Here is an 18,541-nt window from a genome sequence, read left to right as displayed (position 1 = left end):
GTAAATGGCATTGTTGTACCAGACAGACATGAGATAACAGCACTGATAACTTGATGAGGGATCACAATGGCTCTACCCTGTCCTACCCAATCTACCTAACACCAGAGTCACAGATATTTGCAGTATGATTGATACAATTAAGAGCAGACTTTTGCAAGGAACAAAATCTTTTAGTCTGTTAATCCAAACACACACACATACAGAACAAATGCCATCTAGCTTCAAATCAATGTTTCTGTGTCTCTTTCTGTTTAGGTTTCCAGATCTGATGGAGAAAAATCTCTGGGTATAGTCACTTGCTAGCATTTCTAACTGAGCCTCCTATCTTATAAATGTTTTCTTCGGGCACAGGTTATACTGACCACTGAAGTATACCACTGCTCCTGAAAATCTCCTGAATAGCCTGAGACTACTGTTAGCTGGTCAGGAGTGTCACTGTCACAAAAAGCACTTGGCAAAAATCTTGAAAAATTTGAATACTATTTTCTATTACAGAATTGCTAAGGCCAGGATGATAAACAAGTTTATCTCTTGGCCATCCTAATTATTTAAGTTGTCTGGAATAATGGTCTTAGAGGGAGTCTGGAGTGAGCCCCACATTCATAGAAAAGAGGGCAGGGTTGGCTGGCTAGTCTTGAAGGTCTGTCAGCCTCTACTCTCTTTCAGTTGCTGAGATAAATGAATGCTTCTTGAAGTATAAATGTGTTTTACAGATCATATATGTGATTTTATTATAATTATTGTATAAATATAATGCACATAGGGCTTCTCTATTGGCTCAACTGGTAAAGAATTCACCTGCAAATGTGGGACACCTGGGTTCAATCCCTGGGTTAGGAAGATTCCCTGGAGAAGGGAATAACTTACCCACTCCAGTATTCTTGCCTGGAGAATTCCATGACATGACTGAGTGATCTTCACTTCACTGATGCATATATACCTTATACATGTATATATAAAAATATAACAGCACATAAAATTCTGGAAGAATTCATAGAATCTGGCTAAGTTTTAAAAAGTAATGTAATTTGCAATTTGGGAGGGGGTTCAGGATTGGGAACTCATGTACACCCGTGGCAGATTCATGTCAATGTACGGCAAAACCAATACAGTATTGTAAAGTAAAATAAAGTAAAAAAAAAAAAAATAAAATAAAAAGTAATGTAATGTTTGTTTTAAACAAACATAAGTTTATACATTTGTTTAAAACCTATAACAAAACTTCTGTAGTTAGAGAATAAATTATTCTAGTTTGGAAAAATTATGCTAGACTGTAGAATTGCAGAGATAAATACAAGCTGGTCCTTAAAGAAACTTGTTTTTTTTTTTTTTCCCCTGTTCCCCTTTGATTTCAACAAATTTGCACTCTCACATAGGTATCAGCTATGTTTTGAGATAAGTCAGCTTAATCAACCACTAATATTCTTTGGCTATGAATGACACAGCAACTTTGTGAATCCCTAAATGTTGTGGGTACCCTGGAAGTAAGGTAACTTCTGTACTTTGCCCAATGATTGGCTGGCTTCAGAGATTTGTCATGAGTCCCCAGAGAGCAGAGTCACGGTGGTTATCATCCTAGGGCACTCTCAGCAGGCCACAGTGATAAAGTATTAACTGACACTGGGAATTCTATTAAGTGGTTTGGAATACTTGAGTCGACTCATCGAGGTACTTGTTCCACTGGGAAAAGTAAATTAGGATCAGAAACCTGCTTGGTGATTAATGAATCAAAACAAAAGGAACTGAATGGTTTTAAGAATTTAGTTCCAAGAGATTTTTTTTTAGAAATCAGCCAGTAGTTTGAAACTATACCAACTGGAGTTTATCATATAGTTATGTACTCAGGCTAATCTAAACAGTAATTCCACCTTTGGGGGAGGAAATATAGTTACACATAGATTTTAAAAAAATAACAGCCTTTAGTATTGGTAGTGTGCATGCTAAGTCGCTTCAGTTGTGTCTGACTCTTTACGAACCTATGTACTGTAGCCCTCTAGGCTCCTCTATCCATGGGTTTTCTCCAAGCAAGAATACTGGAATGGGGTGGAGTGCCCTCCTCCAGGGGATCTTCCTAACCCAGGGATTGAACTCTTGTCTCTTCTAGCTACCTGCATTGGCAAGCAGGTTCTTTACCACTAGCACCCCCTGGGAAGCCCAGTGGAAGCATGGAACAACATACACATTAACTTAATTTCAGGAGACCCTGGTTTTTTTTTTTCACATGATGGTTTTGTTTTATTTTTTAAATGGCTGATTTTTATCAATCCAGCTAGTGTGCAGTAATCTCATACTTTTAAATATACATTATCTGCAATAACATTGTGGCAGCTCCACACCATGGACTGACACACAACACTTAGAACAGATTTATTGTATTTGATTTTTATGTAAATAATAAATGTCTTTAAATTGCCTAAATATACCATTCTGAGCTGTTTCATTCTACCAGGAAAATACCAGGGATTTTTCCTCTCTTAAAATTAAATACCAAAATAAGTACATTTGATTAAATAATGTTGTGATGACATTAAAAAATTTACAGTAAGGCCAAGGCCCCTCTTCTGCTTGCATTCCACTCAACTCTGACCCCAGAACTCTTTGAAAAGGTGAATGGTTCTCTTCTGGAGCAACATGAAACAGAGAAAGGTTTAGTGCAGGGCCATGCCAAGAGATGGGTGACTCATGTCTTAAAACCCCCAAACTGCCTGAAAGCTTTCAGGGAAGCCCTTTTTTAGGAACGGTGAAGGAGGGCATGGTTAGTTGTTAGAAACTTCTTAGTGTCTCATCCTTTGTTTTCCAGGTCTGGCACGGTCAGGTAAAGATGTTCCTGTAAATCTCTACCACAGGAATGTCATTCTCTGTCTTAACAAGGAAGAGCAAGGTTCTGAGGCACAACTTTGCCCCTCTGAGGTCCCCGTCCTGGCTAAAAGAAGGCAGATCTCAGCTGGTGGCTCCCTCAGGGCCAGGTCCCCAGCCCCTGCCCAGCTGTCTTGCTGAGGGAGCCAGGCACGCGGGACCCAGCTGTCCCTCAGGCTCCTTAGGCTGCCCAAATGCACGATGGGAGGGGCCGGGTCAACAGGCTGCATCCTATGCAGACTGCCGCTGTCATTAGGTCGCAGAGGTGGGGGCCGGGGAGAGGTTCAGGGCCTTGCTGAGGAGCCCTGCAGGCCACAGTCCCCTGGGACCACCACTCGCCGGCTGACCTAGGGCCAGGTAAGCTGGAGGGTATGGCAGAGAAGGCCGGGATCCGCCTCTTACCTCAGTCTCCACCTGATGACCACCACTCTGCTGACCATTGGCTGCGCCGTTCACTACTGGTCGCTCATTGATAGTTGGTTGCTTGGGGGAGGGGCCCACTGCCACGGACCAATGGCTGAGCAGGACCACTAATGGTTGTTCCTTGACAGTTGGTCCCTGCGGCAGGCGGCACTGCAGCACCGACCAAAGGCTGAACAAGACTATTAATGGTCTCGTGGTAACTGTTGCCTGGTAACGGGGGTGGAAAGTGAAGTCGCTCAGTCGTGTCCGACTCTTTGCGACCCCATGGACTGTAGCCTACCAGGCTCCTCTGTCCATGGGATTTTCCAGGCAATAGTACTGGAATGGATTGCCATTTCCTTCTCCAGGGGATCAGGTCCCCGCCTTGTAGTCAAACGCTTTACTGTCTAAGCCACCAGGGAAGTCCGGGGGTAGGGGTGGTGACGGGGGTAGGGGTGGGCAATAGCACACAGCAACAGCTCTGTAATAGGGGCTGCCCACTGCTAAGCTCTATTACAAAACCACAGGCAGCAAAGCTGGGCTCTGTTGGTGTCTCCCTGCCTGGTGCTCAGCTGAGCTCCAAGTAGAGACTCAGGGTCCTTCTGAGGGAGGATGTGGCGGGGGCAACTGAATCTTCTGGGCCTGGGCTGGAGCCCCCTTGTCGCCTGTCACCAGGAGACAAGACAGTATTATGCTGTTCACGTGTGGAATTAGAATATCTTGAGGTGTACTTTCTTTCTTTATGAAATAGTGGGGTCCATATATATATATATATACATATATACATATATATATATATATATATATATATATTTTTTTTTTTTAAGTCGCTCAATCGTGTCTGACTCTTTGGGACCCCGTAGACTGTAGCCTATCAGGCTCCTCTGTCCATGAGATTCTCCAGGCAAGAATACTGGAGTGGGTTGCCATTTCCTTTTAAATCATCCATTTCTCCTCTGGAAATTTTGGAATCACACAGGGCATTTTGTGTGGATTACATTCTGGGAGAAAAAGCAACATAGTTTTGTTTCGTTGTTTATTTTCAGCCTATGGAATGACTTGCTTTTGTCTGTCCTGTAAGTCAGATGGAGCTACTTGGCATCTACAAACTTTCCATGTTAGAACAGTTACCTGATGAATTCAGTCCACCTCCATTTCCATATGTAGGACGGACAGACACCCAGAGGGACACCCACAGACCACCTGCAACCCTAAAGGAAAGAGCTGTCATGCTCACGGAGCTGTGCTTCCTCATTTCTCTTTCTGCTTTCTGTTGTTTGTTTCTTTGTCTTGACTTTGTCCCTGTCATAATTTTCCATTCCAAGTAGAACAAATCTCCTACACATTGTGTATGTTTAAAGCGACAGGAGATTCTCTTGACCCTTGCTATCTTGGAGGTTGTGATAGGAGGGAAGGTGTATGGTGTGTAGGCAGAGACTGGTGAAGCCGTAGGCTGGGATGCTGTTAATGAGGCCAAGTGGAGGAGCAGCAGTGGTGTGAGGAGAGTCGTAAATGCCCCGCAATCCTTCCCTGATCTCAGAGGACAGCAGTTGGAGGTAAGTGTGCCCTGGGTGCTATCTAGGCAGCAGGAGGCCAAAGGGAATGGATAAACAGAGAGGTAGAAAATTCCTCTGGGCGAAATGTCAGATGTGGGGCTGCATAAAGAAACTTCCAGTTCTTAAGCACAAAATAAACGCTTGCCTGCCCATGCTCTGATATACCACATGTTCTTCAACACAAAGACAAAAGTAATGTGTAAAACTAGTAAAGGATGCCTAAGAAAGTAATATATGTATGTATGTATATATATATATATATATATATATATATATATATATATATATATATAATGGTAACTACATCAGTTCCTTTTTAAAAATAAAAAATACAAACTGCTTTCAATAAATGATTGTGCTTGGTTTGACTTTTAGGTGTTCAATAATGCTGGTCTCTAAGTATTCAGGATAATTCTGACTACTCAGAACTCAACTAACTCAGCTCTGTGAGGTTAAGGCCTGCCTGTTGGTTCACTATTACATTCCCAGCTGGCAAACTACTCTGAGCACTGTGGGAACTAATAAATATCTGTAGATGGAGAGACTGACAGATTAAATCAATCCTTTATCTATAAAAGAGAACTTTTACCAACTCATATCTCAAGCTGGGTTGAAGGGCAAACAGGGAATACATTGTCCAGTTCACTATAAGGGCTAGAAGGTCAATAATACATCTTATTTTCTTCAGCTTTTGAATTTTTGTATTTCATGCATTTTAGAATATATTATTTTTCTGATAACTGTCTCTAATTGCCACTTGGTTATCCTTTATTAAGTTAGTTTTAATCAGACTATGTCTGGTATTCACTTTCCCTTTTAGCTATTTTTCTTCAGTTATGTGGCTGACTCTGTGACAGGAGCAGACATAGTTGTCTAATTTACAGCAGTATCACCAGAGCCTGGCATAGAGTAAATGATCAATATATATTTGTTGCATAAATGGATAATAATTGTCTCCTGATTTCCTTCCCTCTTTTCTCTCAGTTGGAGCCCTCCTAGTAAGTTGAGCATAAAGTGTGACATTGAAATCAGGATTCTAATTTTAGAGTGAAGGGAGGTGCTACTGATGATTACACCAGGACAAAGTCAAAATCTGAGATGGTCCCACCCAGACTGGGACATATGATATTCTATTTGGAAAGGTCTTTTCCATTCCACCCCCTGCCTAGGATGGGTAGGGGGCTTCCTCAATTATAATGAGCAAACCATTTTAGATAGTAGACATCAGGAATCAAAACACATCATTATTGCTTTTATAGCAAACAGCCTATAAGCTGTCAGTGATGCTTGCTTTTCTCCCAAAACTGCAACAGGTTCTCTCTCTCTCTGACCATTTTCACTTTGATTTGTTTGTTTGTTTTTGTTGTTTATAAGGATCTGTTGTTACTAGGTCTGGCTTGCTGGATGATTCATAGTTTCTTGATTCTATATAGTCTTGCCACCGGGTTCTCATTCCCACATTACCCTGCTTAGTTATTGTAGACTTCCTGTCCCGGGCACTCACCTGAGTTAATTATTTGGTTTTATGATTCTCGCCAATGCCCTTTGAAGTTCCTCCTGGCAACGTATAGCCTTTTTCTTCAACAAGCAGAGTTCGGTTCAGTTGCTTAGACTCTTTGCGACCCCATGAACCGCAGCATGCCAGGCCTCCCTGTCCAGCACCAACTCCCAGAGTTTACTCAGACTCATGTCCATTGAGTCGGTGATGCCATCCAACCATTTCCTCCTCTGCTTCCCCTTCTCCTTCTGCCTTCAATCTTTCCCAGCATCAGGGTCTTTTCAAATAAGTCAGGTGGCCGAAGTATTGGAGTTTAAGCTTCAACATCAGTCCTTCCAATGAATATTCAGGACTGATTTCTTTTAGGATGGACTGGTTGGATCTTCCTGCAGACAAAAGGACTCTCGAGTCTTCTCCAACACCACAGTTCAAAAGCATCGATTCTTCGGTGCTCAGCTTTCTTTAGAGTCCAACTCTCACATCCATACATTACTACTGGAAAAGCCATAGCCATGACTAGATGGATCTCTGTTGACAAAGCAATGTCTTTGATTTTTAATACGCTATCTAGGTTGGTCATAGCTTTTCTTTCAAGGAGCAAGCGTCTTTTAATTTCATGGCTGCAGTCACCATCTGCAGTGATTTTGGAGCCCCCTAAAAATAAAGTCAGGCACTGTTTCCCTATCTATTTGCCATGAAATAATGGGAGATGATGCCATAATCTTAGTTTTCTGAATGTTGAGCTTTAAGCCAACTTTTTCACTCTCTTCTTTCATCAAGAGAATCTTTAGTTGTTCTTCACTTTTGTCATAAGGTTGGTGTCATCTGCATTTCTGAGGTTATTGATATTTCTCTCGGAAATCTTGATCCCAGCTTGTGCTTCATCCAGCCCGGTGTTTCTCATGATGTACTCTGCATATAAGTTAAATAAGCAGGATGACAATATACAGCCTTGACGTACTCCTTTTCCTATTTGGAACCAGTCTGTTGTTCCATGTCCAGTTCTAACTGTTGCTTCCTGACCTGCATACAGATTTCTCAAGAGGCAGGTCAGGTGGTCTGCTTTTCCTTTCTCTTTCAGAATTTTCTACAGTTTGTTGTGATTCACGCAGTCAAAGGCTTTGGCATAGTCAATAAAGCAGAAGTAGATATTTTTCTGGAACTCTCTTGCTTTTTCGATGAACAGATGTTTACATCACAGCTGTTTTTGATAGTTTCCTGGGAAAGACAGATTCCAGATCTACGGATCTTCATGTCTGTGGGGAAGTGCCCTGGGTCCTATTAGGACAAGGGATTCCCTGGATCCATGGGAGGTTGAGCTGTGAGCCCTGCTTAAAACACAAAATGTTGAAGTTGTGTTATTCACATCCCCTTTCCATTATGCTATACGTGGAATTAATCAGCATGACTACAACTCTCACTTTCAAATTAAATGCAATTAAAGCTGGAAGATTTCAATCTGAAAAACACATTCAGGAGTTAGGTCTTTCTATTGTTTTATTAGAAAGGAGCCTCCATTGCTTTCTTGACTCTCTTTTAGTAGAGGTAGTGATAAAAATAAAATGGAAATGAAAGATGATGGATGGCCTGTAGGTATCTTATTCAACAACTGAAAACAGACATATAAATAGAAATATTAATCAATTCTCTGAGCATAGTTCAGGTGCTAAGCTGTGCAATGTAATAATCCCACAGCTTAATTATTATTTTTATGGATACAGTGGCCCAATACACTTCAGGCAGTTGAATCAATAAAACCTTCTGCTAGAGTGGGTTGGGCACAGGGTTGTACTACTTTTCTGCCAAGCAAACAGGTTTGGATTTATACTGGATTCATGCTAATATTTTGATCGATGTGTCTTAGATCATCTTCATTTTAAATGCATCGTTGAAGACACTTGCATTTAGTTCCCAAGTTGGACCTCAGTTTTGTTCTGGAGATGTGCCTGCTCACACCGAAAAAGATATCAATTGAACTGAGCCATGTGATGCTACATAAAATCAAGCTTGCTACAAAAATAAATTGGCTGAAACAAATGCTTTCTTCAGAAATGTCACTACTGAACAAGAAATAAAAGAGATATATTTTTTTTTTCCCGAGAAAGAGTAGTGGATCACAGAGAATTATTTTGCTGGTATTAAACTTTAAATATAATTTTTTTCTACAGAGAGTTAGCATTTGCTTAACACATACAAGAATGTAGATTGAAATGTCTCTTGTCCAGCAACAGATCTTCAGAAAAATAATCTATTTTAATGTAGTCCTACTTTGTAGGAAAATTAAAAACTGCATGTGAAAACACGGCAGAGTTTCCTTTTCTTTCTGGGTTTTCATATCATCAACCTATTATCACTAATTACATTATATTCTTCTATTTTGCAAGGTTAGATATTTCAGGCTGGCTCCTAAGAGTGATAAAGTAAATGTTCATAGGTCATCAAACTTGAAGAAATAATGGAAATTCAAAGAACTCTGTCTTCCACATTTTTGGAAAACATTTGCCCACACACACTGAGACAGCATTAAAATATTTACCTCCCCCAAACAGAATTCTGACTGTCACTGCCAGGTTTAAAACACTGACTCAATCAGGGAAACAACTTTGAAGCAAAATGTTCACGTTATATTCATTATTATTATTCATTTCCTTGAAAAAACATTCAATAAAATTTTTATGAAATACAAAACATTTTATTTTTCATCTCTTTGCTTTTCCATTGATATATGTCCCCATATATCCATGTGGTTTCAGCAGGTATGATTAAAAGAAGGTAATATCAAATGAACTATAAATGGCAAAAATTTAAAAAGAAATGCAATGGTAATCTTTTATATCAGAGCTGCGCCTATGCAACTTGCAAACACACAGATGTAAAAACAAAAAATGTCTCACTATCCAGATGTTAATTCTGAAATAACTTTAAATTTGGGATGTTTTGTCTATACTGTGCTAACCAGCCTGTGTTTCTGTATGACTGTTCACACTGTGTAGACAAAACAGATGGATAATGTGACAGCACCATTCATTTTTTCTACCCAGATGTTCTGCCATCATTTGGCAGAGTCATCCCACTGGCCTGACAGTTGATGCTTAATATAAACTTCAGATCAGTATACTAGTTACATCTGGTGGTTTTCCCTGAAAACCTCCTGATCTTTTAACTTTCTAATTATTTAGCATTATTATTCTGAATAAGTAATTAATCTGACACTGGGTAGCTTATTATGTACTGTTAAAATATTACTGGAGAAACCAAGGCATAATACACACACATATGTGTGTGTGTGTGTATGTATCTACATATATATGTATGTGTATAAAAACAATATTGTATAATTTTATTTCATATGTGAATTTTATTCTATAATTGGTTTATCTATTAGTGATTAGAGATGACACTTTGGCATGTAAATAAACAAGTAGCTAAATATATGTATATATGTATATTACCTAAAATTTTACTCTCATATGATTACAAGTGTACTTTTGAGGGATATACCCCAAAAAATCACATTTAATGTTAATTTATCATTACCTATGGCTTCTTTGAAATGTATTATTTGTAAGGAAGTAGGATCTCTATATGATTATAAAATTCTGAAAATTTATAGCTTGTGAAGTTCTTTTCTTCTTCCACAGTAATGATATGCATCACTTACAGTAGGAATTTTAAACTAAGTGTATTTTTTTTTGCATTTCTTCTGAAACTCTAATTTAAATATTATTGTGACAATAAATATCTTTGCTTCAAGAACGCTTCATAAAATGTAAGAGCTTTTAACATGAAATAAATAAATTCATTGTTCTCTGAGATTAGGTGAATGTCTTTGAAATATACTATGTTAGAATGTTAATTGAGTTTGACACAGCATGGATATAAAATGCATCATACCACTCAACTTACCAGCAGTAGAACTGATTACCAATTCTAATCTTTGTCTGCATGGTGACAGCATACTGAGATGGAGATGTTGAATATTTTAGTTTGTGATATTATCATGGTTGTTTAAAGTACTGACTACGTGTTTTGAAACCAATGTATGTAATTGGTATGCATGTAAGAACTAGCAGGCTGAGCACATCATTTATTTATAGACTCTTTTGATGTAACTCTATGGAGGAAAAAGTTAATAAAACATGGTTCAAAGATAAATTTACACTCACCACTATAATATGACATAAAGCACAAATTATTGTACCGAAAAAACTGTTTTCTAGTGAAACTCATTTTTTATCCTTGAGTTATTCAGCAAAGCATGAAGAATAGAGCTGGGGAGAAGTAAGAAGTACCTAAGTATTGTTAACTCTTTAAACTTCTCTGAAGCAACTGTGACAATTAAAATCCATGTGCTAACAATGAAAAATCAAGAAATAGGAGAGCGTTCCTAAACCTTCCCATCTTTTCCCATAAAGTAGGTATGGTCTCATAGGGTGGGTTCACCAAGAAGTAAATATCAGAAACAGAGAGGGACCAGAAAACATTTTTAGGAAGTAACATGGGGGCCTCATCTCCAAGGTCAGACGTAAAGGGGGGCACTGTGCACCACCCTGCTGCAGTGAGGATACTGTCATGCTCAGTCTCTATTCAAACAGAAAAGCACATTTTAAAATAGTATTAATTAAATGCCTAATTATGGTCAGGGAACTGCTGACTTCAAACTTCATTTGCTTCAGGGAGAATCAAAGCTTACAACAATGTGCTAGGAAAATATGAAACTGCTGACAATAAAAACAATGTGTTAAGAATAGTGATGTAGGCAAGTTACGAACAAAAAAAAAAAAAAGGAAAGAAGCTGCTACACACAGTCTGTGGAGGATGGCTGTCTAATTTGCATGGTAGAATTGTTTCTCTTCATTGGAAACCACGCAGAGGAACAAGTCAGAAGAGTTGGGTTTTGGCTTTTGAATTTTACCAACAATGGTATAATCTTAGGGATTTTAATCTTTCTGGGCTTCATTTTATCTTGGACTAGATGCCTTCTCACTTTTTAATGATTGGTTTCATGATCCCGTCTCTGAATAATGTTTTTGAAGTGGGTTCCAAGAAGTAGAAAAGATTGCCTGATCCTAACATTTATGTGGATGATCTCTAATTTTTCCAAAAACCTTGTCAGACTTTTTTTTTCAGATAAGAAAGTCAAGACTCAGTTGTCATATACAACTATAATGAAGAAAGCAAGAATTTGATCCCAGGCAGTTTCAATCCAGAGCCTGGATGCCTACATCAGACCGTACTACAATGACTGTCTGTGCTAAACCTAAATTCCTCTCTCTGCCTAATTATGACACCTACATTTTGTGATCAAGTGCTTAACCATAGTCGTTGGCTACAACAGCCAGATGGCTAGGATCAACCTAAGAAGAGCTGACTTTCATTGATAGGCTGTTTCTACTTCAGATTCCTTATTAATCAGAGTCACCCATGAGAAATCCTTTCTTCATTCAGCTAAAGGGGGATGGAAGATTGACTGCTCTACTCTGTGTCTCCTCTTCTGATCATTTCACCTCTGCAGTTGGGCTTCAGTGTTTAAGGCCTCCATGTCAATAGTTTTTAATTTAATCAACTCTATGCTCATTAAGCAGTGCATTATAAACTCCAGCTTATGCTGAAATTCTTTTAAATGTGAATTTTAAAAATGAGAACTTGAGGTTTCTGAATGGCTACCTTTTAGCAAAAATGTGATTATAAAAGTAAAAGCCAATAGTTAGAAAAATGCTTGACATTTCTCCTTCCTATCTACATCTATATGCTCCTGCTAATGCATAATCCATATGTATTCCTGCATAAAGAACTCCTATTCCTTCATTTCTTCAGAAGCACCCTCTGCCTGGCTCATCACCTTTTTAGGCCATTCATAAATTCTGTTATTATCTTATTGTCATTACAGAGGTCATTATAAATTTTACGTCTTCTATATCAATGACTATAGTAAAGCTAAACAGGTAAAATTTCATAAACTCTTATCAAATATCAGATATTAAAGATGTATGCTGGTAGGTGCTGACAGATTTGGTTTCTGGTGAGAGTTCCTCTTCCTGGCTTTTAGACAGCAACGTTTTCACCATGTCTTCACATGATGGAGAAAGAATGCTGGTTTCTCTCCCTCTTCTTATAAGGACATTAATCCCATGTATCATGGGGACCCCACCCTCATGACCTCATCTAAAACCCAATTACCTCCCAAAGTTTCCATCTCCAAACACCACCACATTGGGGATTAGGGCTGTGAGATATGAATATTGGTGGTGAAGCTTTAGTCACTAAGTCGTGTCTGACTCTTGCGACCCCATAGACTATAGCCTGCCAGACTCCTCTGTCCATGGGGGAAGCATAAACATTTGGTCCATAACAAAGAGGTAATAAAAAGTTTTCATGTTTTCCTCCTCTGGATGGAAATGACATCAATCTACACAGAAAAGGAATGGTCATCATCATAAAATTTACAAATAGTAAAAGCTGGAGAGGGTGTGGAGAAAAGGGAACTCTCCTATACTGTTGGTGAGAATGCAGATTGGTACAACCACTATGGAGAACAGAATGGAGGTTCCATTAAAAACAAACAAACAAACAACTAAAAATAAAGACACTATATGATTCAGCAATCCCACACCAGGGCATGTATCCAGAGAAAAACAAAACCAATACAGTACTGTAAAGTAAAATAAAGTAAAAATAAAAATTTAATTTAAAAAAAAACAAAAAAAAACCTACAAAAGGATACACACACCCTAATGTTCACTGAAGCACTATTTATAATAGCCAAAATGTGGAAGCAACATAAAGGTTCACTGACAGATGAATGGATAAAGAAGATGTAGTATGTATGTACAATAGAATATTACTCAGCCATTAAAAAGAATGAAATATGCCATTTGCAGCAACATGATGGACCAGAGATTATCATCTGTGCAATAAGTCAGACAGACAAAGACAAATATCTATGACATTGCTTATATATGGAATTAAAAAAATGATACAAATGAACTTATTTACAAAACAGAAAGAGATTCACAGACTTAGAGAATAGACTTGTGGTTGCAAGAGATGATCAACAAGGACCTACTGTTAAAAAAAAAAAAAGAAGAAGAAATAAATAAAATAATCCTCAAAAAAAAAGGAAAAAAGAGCAAGCACTCCTTTTTGCCTTTTCTATTGATTTTTTATGATCCCTTCTTGATGTTTGGTAATTGAGTTCCCTAAAAATGCACTTTGCATGGTTCTCCGTAGTGGTAATCCAGATTAATATTGTCTAGCTCAAATTTCATGGTATTGTGATTTTTAGATTCTCATTCTCAACTGAAAGAACACATTTCAGGAAAATTCATGAACAATGTATTTACTTATTTCTTGGTCTGTGGTTAAATTATCACAGGTGAGGCAGAAAATTTGACATTTTAGAAAGGATAATTTTTTCATCTAAAAATAATTAAGTAAAAACTTAGACTCTTATGATAGAAACATAGGTTTTTAATAAATATATATTCATTACATGAATAAATTAAGGATGAAAATATTTCAGCTAGCTAAAAGATTTCAAAAGTCTCCTTCCAGATTTATGTAAAGTGAATGAATTCAATATAGTCAAAAGTTAGGAAATTCCTCATATTTTTTTCCTATTTGTGTATCTACTTTATCTTTTCTTTGTTTTTTTTTGTCTTTCCTTATGGTCATAGTTTACAGATTTTTAAAACTCCTTTATAAAGATGTACTCTTGTGGAACTTAATTCTCCCCTTTTTTCTGTGATAGAGGCAAGAACTAACAACAAAGTGAAATAGGAAGCTGATGGTAGAAAGGAAATTGCAGTCTTTCCGGATCTTTCTTTTTCATATTGATGTTTTCCCTGTCTACAATCTAGGTCTTCTGCTATATAAAATCAACTGGATAATTTTTCAAAACTAGATAATTGGATCAAGAATAGGACAATAAGAACAGAAAAGAAATTTCAGAGAAGCCACTTCTATAGTCAGATCATTTCCTTTTTGTTTTAAACTGTGGTAAAGTGCAAAATTTGTTCAAGACATTCCTCATAATAACTACTATAAATATCAAATGTTTACCATGTGCCAGATATACACTGAAGACTCACATACATTATTTCATTTAAAACACAAAAGAAACTCAATCTGTTTTTCATAAGAGGATCCAGATGCATTTATTAGAACAGTTTAGTAGATTCTGACTGGCGTTTTTTTAAAGAACAAGTTACAAAATAGCTTTCTGAATCACGTATAATAATGACAAATACTGCTTCTTAAAATATTTGTTTCAGTATATGTGTGAATACGTGTGTGTTGAGTCATAATGTAAAATATATTTTTTTAAGGATAGTTAAAAATTTCAAAAGCCCTGCTCCATATGGTACTATTATTATATTAATTTTTAGAGGAAAAGTAAAAAGATGCAGCTTTATAATTATAATTTCCAAAGTTCTCAAATGAATTAGCTTTCACAGAGTCTCTAATAGTGCCTAAGACAACGTTATTGTTGTCCATTGCTTCCTCTCTCTCTCATGGTTTGCATTTATATAGCATCAAGGCAGCCCTACCATAGGGTGATTAAATCTCCTCAGATCAGGCCATCTGTGCCATTGAGTAAGTGGGATACTTCAAATAAGTGAATGATGAATTCTGTTCCAGACTGTCCCATAAAATTATAATAAAAATAATAATGAAGTGCTCTCTAATAAAAAGAAAGTCGTTACAAATACTGTGCTATTGATTTCAAAGGGCAGTAATTTTAGAGGAGCTCTTTCATCTGTGTTATAAATCTCGGCAACCAGTGGAGAAAATGTCAGGATTTTAAAAGCAAACAAACAGAAAAAAAATTGCCTCACTGCTCATCTTTCATGCTGTTTTGAGTAAAACCAAGGTAGCACAAATATTTAAACAGATGGTTCAATGATATGCTTTTTTCTTTACTTAATCATAGTTATTAAAGCACTCACTTTATTTTTATTGTGTTTTAAACGGGCAGAGAAAATCTGAGGCTGATAACGACCTTTGTACATCATGCTGCAAATTGATTTTGATGACCTTTCACTTTGCAATAATTAGGCTGGCTTCATGCACATTCATCTCCCTCTCTCTGCTCTCAGGGTGCCTGGTGCAGTGTTTTTTCCTGCTGTCTCCCCAAACCCATTCTCCTCCCCTTCTCCCAGCTTTATCTCCATCATCGCTGCACTGGGTTTCTCTTTCCTGAAAGCCACAGATTCTTGAATACGGAATGAATAGAGGTATTTAGAGGCTGACAAGAAAGAAGAATAGTTATTTTACTGATGTTTTGAATGATCAAATATTCCAATTGTCATGTAATTATGACCATTACAATGATGTCATTGCCATAGTCATTTGTCGATTGTGTATATTGTGTTGAAGACTTATTACCACATTGAATTATAACTCAGTAGTTTAATGAATTTTTTAAGGGTGTTTCTTTGTGGCTAATGTGAACAGATGGTGGAAGGGAAAAGAAATAAACTATGCCTCATTTTCCTTTACATTTTCTTTGTTATTATGCTCTAAAATTAAGAACATCAAGCTAACACATTTTTACACATATATTTTAAACCATAATCTTTAAAAAGACAATTGTCAGATATCCCTCAAGTCTATATTTTCTGCTTTCTTTAGACTTACTTTTTTTTTTTTTTACTTTTTTTGCAGTAAAATATAGATGGCATTTTAAAGTATGCAGATCAGTGGCATTAATTACATTCACAATGTTGTACAACACCAAATTATACTTTCTAGAGATTTTCATCATTCCAAACCTTTAAATATATTTTTAAGCAACTGCATTTTTAGTTTATTAGGGAACTTCTCTCTTTCTTCTTTATGTGATATTCATTAAATAATGTTCTTAACATAACTATTTATATATGAACCCCCTAGGCTTAAGAGTTAATTATAAATGTGTTGTCTTCAGAATTAAAGAATTCTAAAGAATATTTTTATTGATGAATAGTAATATAAGAAGCTTCACAGGTAATAATAGCAAACATTTACAGAACATTTTTTCTGAGTGAAGCTCTAAGTTAATTTCTATACATGTTAAGGAGAAAAGTTTGATAACAAAATGTTGCTTACAACAGTCTTTAAGGCAAAGTGGATGTTATTATTAAGTTGACCTTTCTTAGAAAAATACAAAAGTTGAGTCTTTCATGCATATGTGCAATGCATAATAAGAATGATCATAAGCAAACTGGACCAAGCCTTAAGAGTTTGCAGGGCCCAATGTTATTCTGTTCCTTTCCTCACTAACAGCCTGAGTTGAATCCAGGAAACAGAAATCAAACTATGATTTTTAAATGGAAGGAACTTAATATAGGAAATTGATCACACAAGTGATGTAAATGATGAAAAGCCAACAGGGGATTGCCAGGAAACCCAAGTATTATCAACAACAGGAGTCATTACTAGGCTGGAGAACCAGAGTGGCAATGTAGAGGCAGGAGATCCCAGGGGATGGGAGTAACCCATGGAAGCTGGAGTCACAAAGGAGACTCATTGTTGGAGATATGTTCCCATAATGAGACAGGAGGAGAAATATTCTGATTTCTCTCTTCCTAATACATTTTAGTCTGCCTGCCATTCTATCATCATTGGCCAAACCCAACCAGAATCGTCTGGCAAGGCAGCCTAGGACAGAGCCTGGAGGGAAGAGCAACACCTCCCACTCCTCCTGACAGAGAAGAGACCAGGGTAAGAAGGGAATGCAAACTAGTACAGCCACTATGGAGAACAGTGTGGAGATTCCTTAAAAAATTGCAAATAGAACTACCTTATGACCCAGCAATTCCACTGCTGGGCATACACACCGAGGAAACCAGAATTGAAAGAGACACATGTACCCCAATGTTCATCGCAGCACTGTTTATAATAGCCAGGACATGGAAACAACCTAGATGTCCATCAGCAGATGAATGGATAAGAAAGCTGTGGTACATATACACAATGGAGTATTACTCAGCGGTTAAAAAGAATTCATTTGAATCAGTTCTGATGAGATGGATGAAACTGGAGCCAATTATACAGAGTGAAGTAAGCCAGAAAGAAAAACACCAATACAGTATACTAACACATATATATGGAATTTAGGAAGATGGCAATGACGACCCTGTATGCAAGACAGGAAAAAAGACACAGATGTGTATAACGGACTTTTGGACTCAGAGGGAGAGGGAGAGGGTGGGATGATTTGGGAGAATGGGAATTCTAACATGTATACTATCATGTAAGAATTGAATCGCCAGTCCATGTCTGACATAGGGTGCAGCATGCTTGGGGCTGGTGCATGGGGATGACCCAGAGAGATGTTGTGGGGAGGGAGGTGGGGGGGTCATGTTTGGGAACGCATGTAAGAATTAAAGATTTTAAAATTTAAAAAATTTTTTAAAAAAAAGAAAAAAAAAAGAAAAAAAAAAAGGAAAAAAAAAAAAAGAGACTTTAGGGCAAAAGGATCAAAGACTGGGCTTTAATGTTCCAAATCAGGAAATGCCTTCTAACAAAGGCAAACAGAGGGAAATGTACAAAGGTTTATGGATGCATGATGAGTCATAATATAAAGAGCTAAGCTTTAAGAAAACTTCCCAAGGAAGTGGATGCCTCTCATCTTTGTAACTCTTGATTCCTTTCTTTTCCTCATTTCTCACAACCAATGAGGAAGTCTTATCTGCACACTCCAAAACATGTCTCCCATCCAGATACGTTCACCACTTCAATTGGCCCCACTACCATCTCACTTGAATTTTTGCAAAAACCTCCTAACTAGTTTTACTTGTTAATTTTTTCCTTATTTCAAAATGAGGTAAATTTTACCTACAATGAAATTCACAGATCTTAAGTGAGTTCTGATGAATGTATGTGTCTATATGAATTATCTAACAATTTAAGTATAGAACAACAATTTAAGTATAGAACTTTCACATCACCTCAGAAAATCCCCTCACATCCATCCAGTCGAGTCAAACTCCACCTTTCATAATCAGCCATCACTCCACCTTCTAAAACCATGGATTTGTTTTGCCTGTTGTTAAACTTCATATAAATGGAATCATACAGTATATATTCTTTAATGTGTAACTTTTTTCACTTTTCATAATGTTTTTGAGGTTCATCCACATTGTTGTGTACCATTAGTTTATTCTTTTATTAATTTCTGATTAGCATTCCATTTTGTGGATATATGGAGAAATATGTTTCTCCGTTTTCCTGTTGATAGACAACT

Source organism: Ovis aries, chromosome 5 (assembly GCF_016772045.2).
Source record: "Ovis aries strain OAR_USU_Benz2616 breed Rambouillet chromosome 5, ARS-UI_Ramb_v3.0, whole genome shotgun sequence".
NCBI lineage: Eukaryota > Metazoa > Chordata > Mammalia > Artiodactyla > Bovidae > Ovis > Ovis aries.
This window is presented reverse-complemented; position numbering follows the sequence as displayed.